Here is a 7,500-nt window from a genome sequence, read left to right as displayed (position 1 = left end):
CTCATCCATGAGCAGATGAGTTCGGTTCCTGGACAGGGCTCCTTGTCCAGGCCCACACCTGTTTTACTGAGGATATAATCCCTTCTGAGTTCTTGGGTCCGACTCTGGTTTCTTCTCAGTGGGACATGCCCAAAAAAAATCTACAAAAGGAGGCAGATACCCGTTTAAGGCTCTGCAACTCAGGCGAGGAAATTAAGACTTCTAATTAGTCTCCATCAGTCACAGTCCAGTGAGAAACTGCCCTAAGTGTGAGGCCATGGCTCTCCTCAGCAGACCCAGGACTCGTTGGAGGGATTATGTACCTTCTCTTGTCTGGAGGTACCCTAGGATCCTCCCAGAGGAGCTGGAGAGTGTCTTAGGGCCTCCAAATTCAGGGACTGCCTCTTTCGAAGGACCCGGTCTATCTGGTTTAGGTAGACCAAGTCCTTTGTCAACCAAGAAGACTGGAAGAAAGTGGCTGCATCCCTCAAAAAGACCCGGCCTATCTGGTCTATGTGGGCCAGATCCTTTGTCAACCACAAAGACTGGAAGAAAGTGGCTGCGTTCCTCATAAATACCTGGTCTGTCTGATCTAGGTCTGGATCCTTAGTCAGCCATGAAGACTGGAAGAAAGTGGCTGCGTCCTTCAATAAGACCCAGCCTAACTGGTCTGGGTGGGCCAGGTCTGTTATCAACCACGAAGGCTGGAAGAAAGTGGCTATGTCCTTCAAAAGGACCTGGCCTATCTGGTCTAGGTGGGCCGGATTTTTAGTCAACCACAAAGACTGGAAGAAAGTGGCTGCATCCCTCAAAAAGACTTGGCCTATCTGGTCTAGGTGGGACCAGAAGAAAGTGGTTGCGTCCTTCTAAAAGACCCTGGCCTATCTGGTCTAGGTGGGCCGGATCCTTTGTCAACCATGAAGACTAGAATAAAGTGGCTGTGTCCTTCAAAAAGACCCGGCCTATCTGGTCTAGGTGGAACCAGAAGAAAGTGGCTGTGAATTTGGACGGCCTAGCCCTCTTTTTTATTCCCGCCCTTACCCTGGTATATGTCCCGTCCCTGATGCTGATGTTTAACAGAAGCAATGAAGCACGATTAGCAAAATATGAATATATTATAAATTAACAAAATTAGACTGGAGGCAACACATGAATAMCTAAGAGACCAACCATTTGAGCTTGTTTACAATGATTTCTCATCAGAAGAATAATAAAAACATGTCTATTTACATGACAAAAAACTAAAACCACAACCGCTTTAAATTTTACATTTTTGTACCGCAGAATTTTATTTCATACCGAGCTCCTGTTTACTCCGCCTCTCACTTTGTCTCCATTTGGCTCAAAATGCATATTGGGATAAGGTGAACTGAGAAGGATGAACAAGACCTGACCCTCAAATTGGGGGAGAAGAACGATGAATTTGTAGCTCGCAATTGGAGGAGCCTTCAAAGTTGGACAGCCTTCGGTCTTCAGTGACGTAAGCGGCCTTTGAAGGACGCTGCTAAGTTTACCCTCCTGGAAATGTTGCTCCTGTTGAAGTGGCAGGTTCTTAAGATTGTCGGAAGGACAAAAATCGGCATGATTATCTTGTAGTGTGACGCCGGCCTTAGATGTGTAAGCCAGATTATTTCTGTTATAAACAGATTGCCATATTTGGTCCAGGAAAATTGGGAAAGAACAGAAAGTTGGCTGGACAGTGGTAAAAACACGAGTTCAAAGGTTTGCCGTCATTAGTGTGTATGGGACTCCAGACGTGTTTACGACAGAGGAAGAACAGGGATGTACCAATTATCRGGAAAGGGGTGGTGAATAGGATTTCTGGGAAAAGAGTTGATGATGGTCTTCAGTAGCTGCATTTCCATTGCAAATGTGCACAAAACTTTTTCGATATTCTGTTAATGTAAAAAAAACAGTTTCACAAATGCGGTGTTTCCATTGAGTAAGAAATGTTATTAAAGTCACGTGAAAACGTTTGTTCTCACGATAAGTCATTACAAACATGGCGGCCATGGATGCAAACACATAGCATGTTGCTACCACGACACTAGCGCTCATCATCAGAGGAGACGTCGGCGTCTTTTATCGAGGCTTTCCAGAGACAAGTCCCTACTTGGGAGCGGCTACGTATGCTGTGTTTTTGGGAAATTGTAGTCGGTAAGTTTACTACTTTATTTTACTACTTTGGTGATTTTACTACAATTTCTACTTCCTGTTATCTTCTTCGTCATCTTTTCGCCAGTAGAAACAGCCGGTTGTTGATCACGTGACTCCCGTGATGCGAAAAAAGTGTTTCCATTGCAGTTTTGCAAAAAACACCAATTTCGATACGGTCGAAATACCACCTCATCCTAGCGCAAAAACATTTTGTCGAAAAATGTAATTTCTTTTAAATTGACGTGTTTCCATTGAGCAAATTTATTTTCAAAATTCTAATCTGCGCGGTTTCATGGTCAATGGAAATGCAGCTAGCGTGTGTGTATGTGAAAAGTCTTCTCAAATCTTGGCTTGGTTTGATCTGAAGACGTGCAGAGGATGTATAAAAGACACCAGAGCCTGATTTCGTGTTTCTCTCTCGTTCTCGGTTTATCCATTGTTGGATTGTCTGAGAACCGTGTAACTCCAATAAACTCCCTCAGCTGGCCATCAGCCAAGTCTCCTGCATTTTAATGATCTAAAGAACAACACTGTGACTCAACCATGTTTGAAAATAACTTTGTATTGATGTTTCTGAAACCGTTACATACTTGAAAATCCTTTGATATTATTGCATAAATCGCAATTTGCTGGATACAAACCCTCAGGGAGTCTGCAACAGAATGGTCTCATCCCAGTGAGATACCACCTGTATTAGAGCTGATGCTCATCTGAGCCACTGTGCAAGTTTGTGGACCACCCCGGAGCACGCTTAAGGCCACAGCTTGAAGGCACGAACAAGACCACATCATCTGCAAACAGTAAAACCAGACAGCCTCCTCTGCAAGTCCTCACCCAGAGATTCTTTCCTCCCACGGGAAGCAGAGCTGAGAAAGATGTTTTTAATAGATGGAAGTTGAGAAAATCAAACAATGGAGACGGTTTTTTAACGAGCATTTTAAATATTTCTGCGTTAATTGACCTCTTCCACTTCTCTACCAACAGAGTAAGCGGAGGGAGTGGTGGCGGTGGGGGGGATTAATGTAGATTAGATTATTATCCCAGCCTCAGTGAAAATCTACAGACTGAGCTTAATAAATTCTCATCCAGTCGACCACACAGACACTCTCAGACTCCCTCAGCATCACTTTGCTCCTCAGACCCTAATGAGAAGAGAAAAACCTAATTTGATCCATCTCAGCCCTTCACTCACCCCCCACCCCAACCCGCCGCTCCTTGCCTGGTCACAGGCTATTCCCGCTGCTCTGATTATTGTTAATCTCATCATATGTCTCTTTCCGCTCAATAAATCCTCCCCCCTCCTCTATCAGTGCTCCCCATTTTCGCTCAAATCAAATTGTTACCGAACATAACCTGCCCGAGCCCCGGCGCGCCGCGGCCGTAATGCAGTTTGTCATAATTAAGTGCCGAGCCTAATTAATTAAATGGTCAGAGGGCTAATCAGTGCGTTTGGCGGCCCAAACTGCTGCATGATGGGAAAAGAAGAGGGAACGAGCAGCGGCTGACTGATGTATATTACTATTGATGGCTCGGCCTGAACTGGAAGTTAATTGTGGCGTCTAGGTGCGTCTTCAACCGGAACGCACACACCTGGCACCTACACAATCTGATCTACGTGCAAACACGTAAACAACATGCAGAGGCGGGCGCACGTGACAACAACACACAGAAAACAGTCCTCTCCGACTCTAGCGTGACATTATAATTCTCATTGAAGTGCTTGAACACACAGCRTGTATTGATTGAGTAAATGTGCTAATGAAAGTGATGCACAAAGACACTTCATTAAAGATGGTCTTGATTAAAAGAGAGGCTTTAACTTAGCTCAAACACACACACAGACACACACCGCTTCACCGCWTTGACTCGCTGCGTTTTTAATTTCCAAACTTTTTCCCGTTTCTTTTCACCTCCTGGTTTCAGAGGACAGAACTTTGAATGTTTCCAACCAGCGTGCAGAACAAAACGATTATAAGAGAATAATGATAGTTTTTTCAGGTTTGTGATCCGTTTTATGTTTCTTAAAAGGAGGTGGAATAAAAACAAAACTAAAGTTATAAATTAAACAGCGTGAAGAAGGAGGAATTCCTTTAAATCAGGGTGTCAAATCCTGGCTGATGGTATCATTGCACCATCAGCAAATTAAACAGTTTTCTTTTTAAATTTTTACAGTGGAGTGTGTTTGTTTTATTATGACGGAGTTTGAAGTTTTGTGATGGACCGAAAAATGTAAGTTGACTTAACTGAAGAAAGTTTTGTTGCAAAGAGATGTTAAATAAAATGCAGTTACAAGTACTGATATTAGAGCTGAACTCACATTATTAATGCTTTTTATTTATTTACTTGTAACGTTTTTTTTTTCTGTTAAAACTGAATTTTATGAAGTTATACCTTGAAGAAACAACTGGTAATGATGCAGAACGTGTTCACGCAAACTTGCGTCTTTTTTAGAACTTCTCATTTCACAGCCGTTTATGCAGCCGACACGAGCGGCCTACAGCCCACGTAGACTCTGGACAATGTGGGGTGAGGTCTATGTCGGCTGCAACCATACATGTCAACTTGTACGGATTGTCTAAGTTATAAGGATTTTACATCATTTTGCAGGTATACGGATGTATAGAGCAATCTTACGGATTTTTTCAAAACCTCATTTTCAAATTTATCTAACATGGCAGAGCCTGTAGGATGTTTTAAAAAAACAATAAATAACATCAAACTTCCAACCTTTTCTGCCATTAGAAATAAGTTTTGAACTTTTTGCGCTCTGCATTCCTCCTGCTTTGCAGCGGATGCTGTCATCTCCGCAGCTCCACAGCCGACTGACCCCACCCCCCACCACCACCACCGCGGGTGCGAGTTGTACCTACAGATTTTTTGCAAAATTTACATACTTTTGAGGCTTTTTATACAGGTAAACGTCCGAAGAGGTTGACATGTATGTGCAACATATGAATTGAGACACAGCCTATATAAGCCAGCTATTGATCTGGTAAATAATAGGTCGGCACTGGTAACTGAAAGGCTGGTATCGGAGNACTAGCATGGATAAGCTGGCATTAGCATTGGAGAGGCTAGCAACTAGCATGGATAAGCTGGTATTAGCGTTGGAAAGCTTAGCAACTAGCATGGATAAGCTAGCGTTAGCATTGGAAAGGTTAGCAACTATCATGGAAAAGCTTGCATTAGTGTTGGAGAGGCTAGCAACTAGATAAGCTGGTGTTAGCATTGAAAAGGTAAGCGACTAGCATGGATAAGCTGGCGTTAGCATTGGAAAGGTTAGTGACCAGCATGGATAAGCTGGCATTAGCATTGGAGAGGCTAGCAACTAGCATGGATAAGCTGGTGTTAGCATTGGAAAGGTTAGCAACTAGCATGGATAAGCTAGCATTAGCATTGGAAAGGTTAGTGACCAGCATGGATAAGTTGGCATTAGCATTGGAGAGGCTAGCAGCTAGCATGGATAAGCTGGTGTTGGCATTGGAAAGGTTAGCAACTAGCATGGAAAAGCTGGCATTAGCGTTGGAGAGGCTAGCGACTAGATAAGCCGGTGTTAGCATTGAAAAGGTAAGCGACTAGCATGGATAAGCTGGCGTTGGCATTGGAAAGGTTAGCAACTAGCATGGATAAGCTAGCGTTAGCGTTGGAAAGGTTAGTGACCAGCATGGATAAGCTGGTGTTAGCACTGGAGAGGCTAGCAACTAGCATGTATAAACTGGAATTAGCAGACGATAAGCTGACATTTCCGTTTAAATAATATTGTTTCAATAAACAAAGACCAGAGAGTTTTCTTCCTCAAGAGTTCCACTTTGACGTCACTTCCTTTTTCATTTCAGTTGAGCCAAATTAAGAAGAAAATCTGCCAGTTACAAGAAAAAATGGGTAAAATTGTGTGTTATACCAAATTTCTTAAATATAAATATTTTTTAAAACTTTTTTGTATTTAAAGGATATGCATGACATAGGCCCTTTAAAGCAGAATCTGTTTTAAACATTTATATATCTTTTAAGCTCTCGTTGGGCCACAGAAAATGTTGTGGCGGGTTGTTTTTGGCACACATGCTTTGAATACTCATTTCCATATGTATTTACTGTCTACAGACATGTTTGATTTAAACATTTAGGCAGAGTTAATTGTTGTTTGTGTTTTAAATTTGCACTGAATTAAATTAGTTTAATTCGATCGAGACAGAGCAAACAGCTAAAATATGTTTGTGTAATTATTCCTGGTAAGATTTTTTCACATTATAGCTACTTTTTCACCTCGGTTTCCTCTCCCCCCTCTCCTCAGCGAGGCCATTGTGAGAGCAGTGAGTGCTTGACCACAGAGGGGAAGTTGGCTCGGAGAAAAGGAAGTGCTTGGCGCAGCAAGTCAGGGACTAAAAACTTCTGTAAGTTTTTTTTTTTTCCTCCATCCCTCCCTCCTGCCTCGTCTCTCTGTCTCCCAGCCTCCCCCCGCTCGCCCATTTCTTCCCTTGAAATTTCTCTTAGGAGATTATCCGCAGGTAAGCTTGTTACCTCTGCCGGCCTGCGTCAGCAGCCTGCGTTGACCACTGAGGGATGAGGAGCTGGAGCGGCGGGGGCGGAGGTGGGGGGTCAGCAAGCCAGGGGAGGAGGGGGGGTGACGGTGGCGATGTGGCCTAGCAGCTCGCCACTAACACGCCGTGACCACATCATAAGACTGAGCAAATGACTCCACTGCCTCTCAGGGAGGATGTTTAGTGAGGAGGGGGTGGAGGGGGGACACAAAGCTGCCCTCTTGGGAGGTGATCTTCATCCCCACTTGTCCTACTCCTCATCCTCACACACAGTCCTGTGGTGACCGATCATCAGCTGATGCACAGCTCCTGGCTCAGATATACGATCGCCCGCCGCCACAGCTCACAGCTAAGATGTCTTTGCAAATGTGTGTGAGTGTGTTAGCAAAATATCTTAAGAAACTCAAAAAGAAATAAATAAGTAGGTCCTCTGGATGGGTTCTTCTTTAGAGAAACGTTTCGTCTCTCCTCCAAAAGACTTCTTCAGTCTGATGAGTTTCAGGTGAACTCAGCCTTATAAGCTCCGCCTCCACAGAGTGGACAAACAGGTTAGTCACATACAAAAGAGGGCCATTGCTTAACAATAAGCTTGATTAGCTCTATTGTTCATAGAGGGTCACGTTCACCCCAAAGGTCCAGTGCCCCAGCAAAAACAGAGTAATATAGTGTATGCTGTTAAGTGTCAGGAGGACTGTGATCAGTYAWACATTGAGGAAACAAAACAGCCACTGTTCAAAAGAATGAGCCAGCACAGACGAGACTCTGCAGTTTACACTCATCTACAGGTCAGGACTCTGCAGTTTACACTCATCTACAGGTCAGGACT

General features: G+C 43.7%; 1 long non-coding RNA gene across 1 annotated transcript in view; it reads left to right on the top strand.

Moving 5' to 3' along the window:
- Window positions 1–7,500, top strand: part of LOC106532798 (uncharacterized) — a 58,650-nt gene that overhangs the window by 23,072 nt on the left and 28,078 nt on the right. The window contains exon 3 of the long non-coding RNA XR_001312149.1: window positions 6,428–6,527. This is a non-coding gene — a long non-coding RNA (uncharacterized LOC106532798). The remainder of the gene's footprint in view (window positions 1–6,427; window positions 6,528–7,500) is intronic.

This window comes from Austrofundulus limnaeus, unplaced genomic scaffold, assembly GCF_001266775.1.
Source record: "Austrofundulus limnaeus strain Quisiro unplaced genomic scaffold, Austrofundulus_limnaeus-1.0 Scaffold832, whole genome shotgun sequence".
Lineage (NCBI taxonomy): Eukaryota > Metazoa > Chordata > Actinopteri > Cyprinodontiformes > Rivulidae > Austrofundulus > Austrofundulus limnaeus.
Note: the sequence above shows the minus strand (reverse complement) of the source record. Positions and strands in the feature narration are given on the sequence as shown.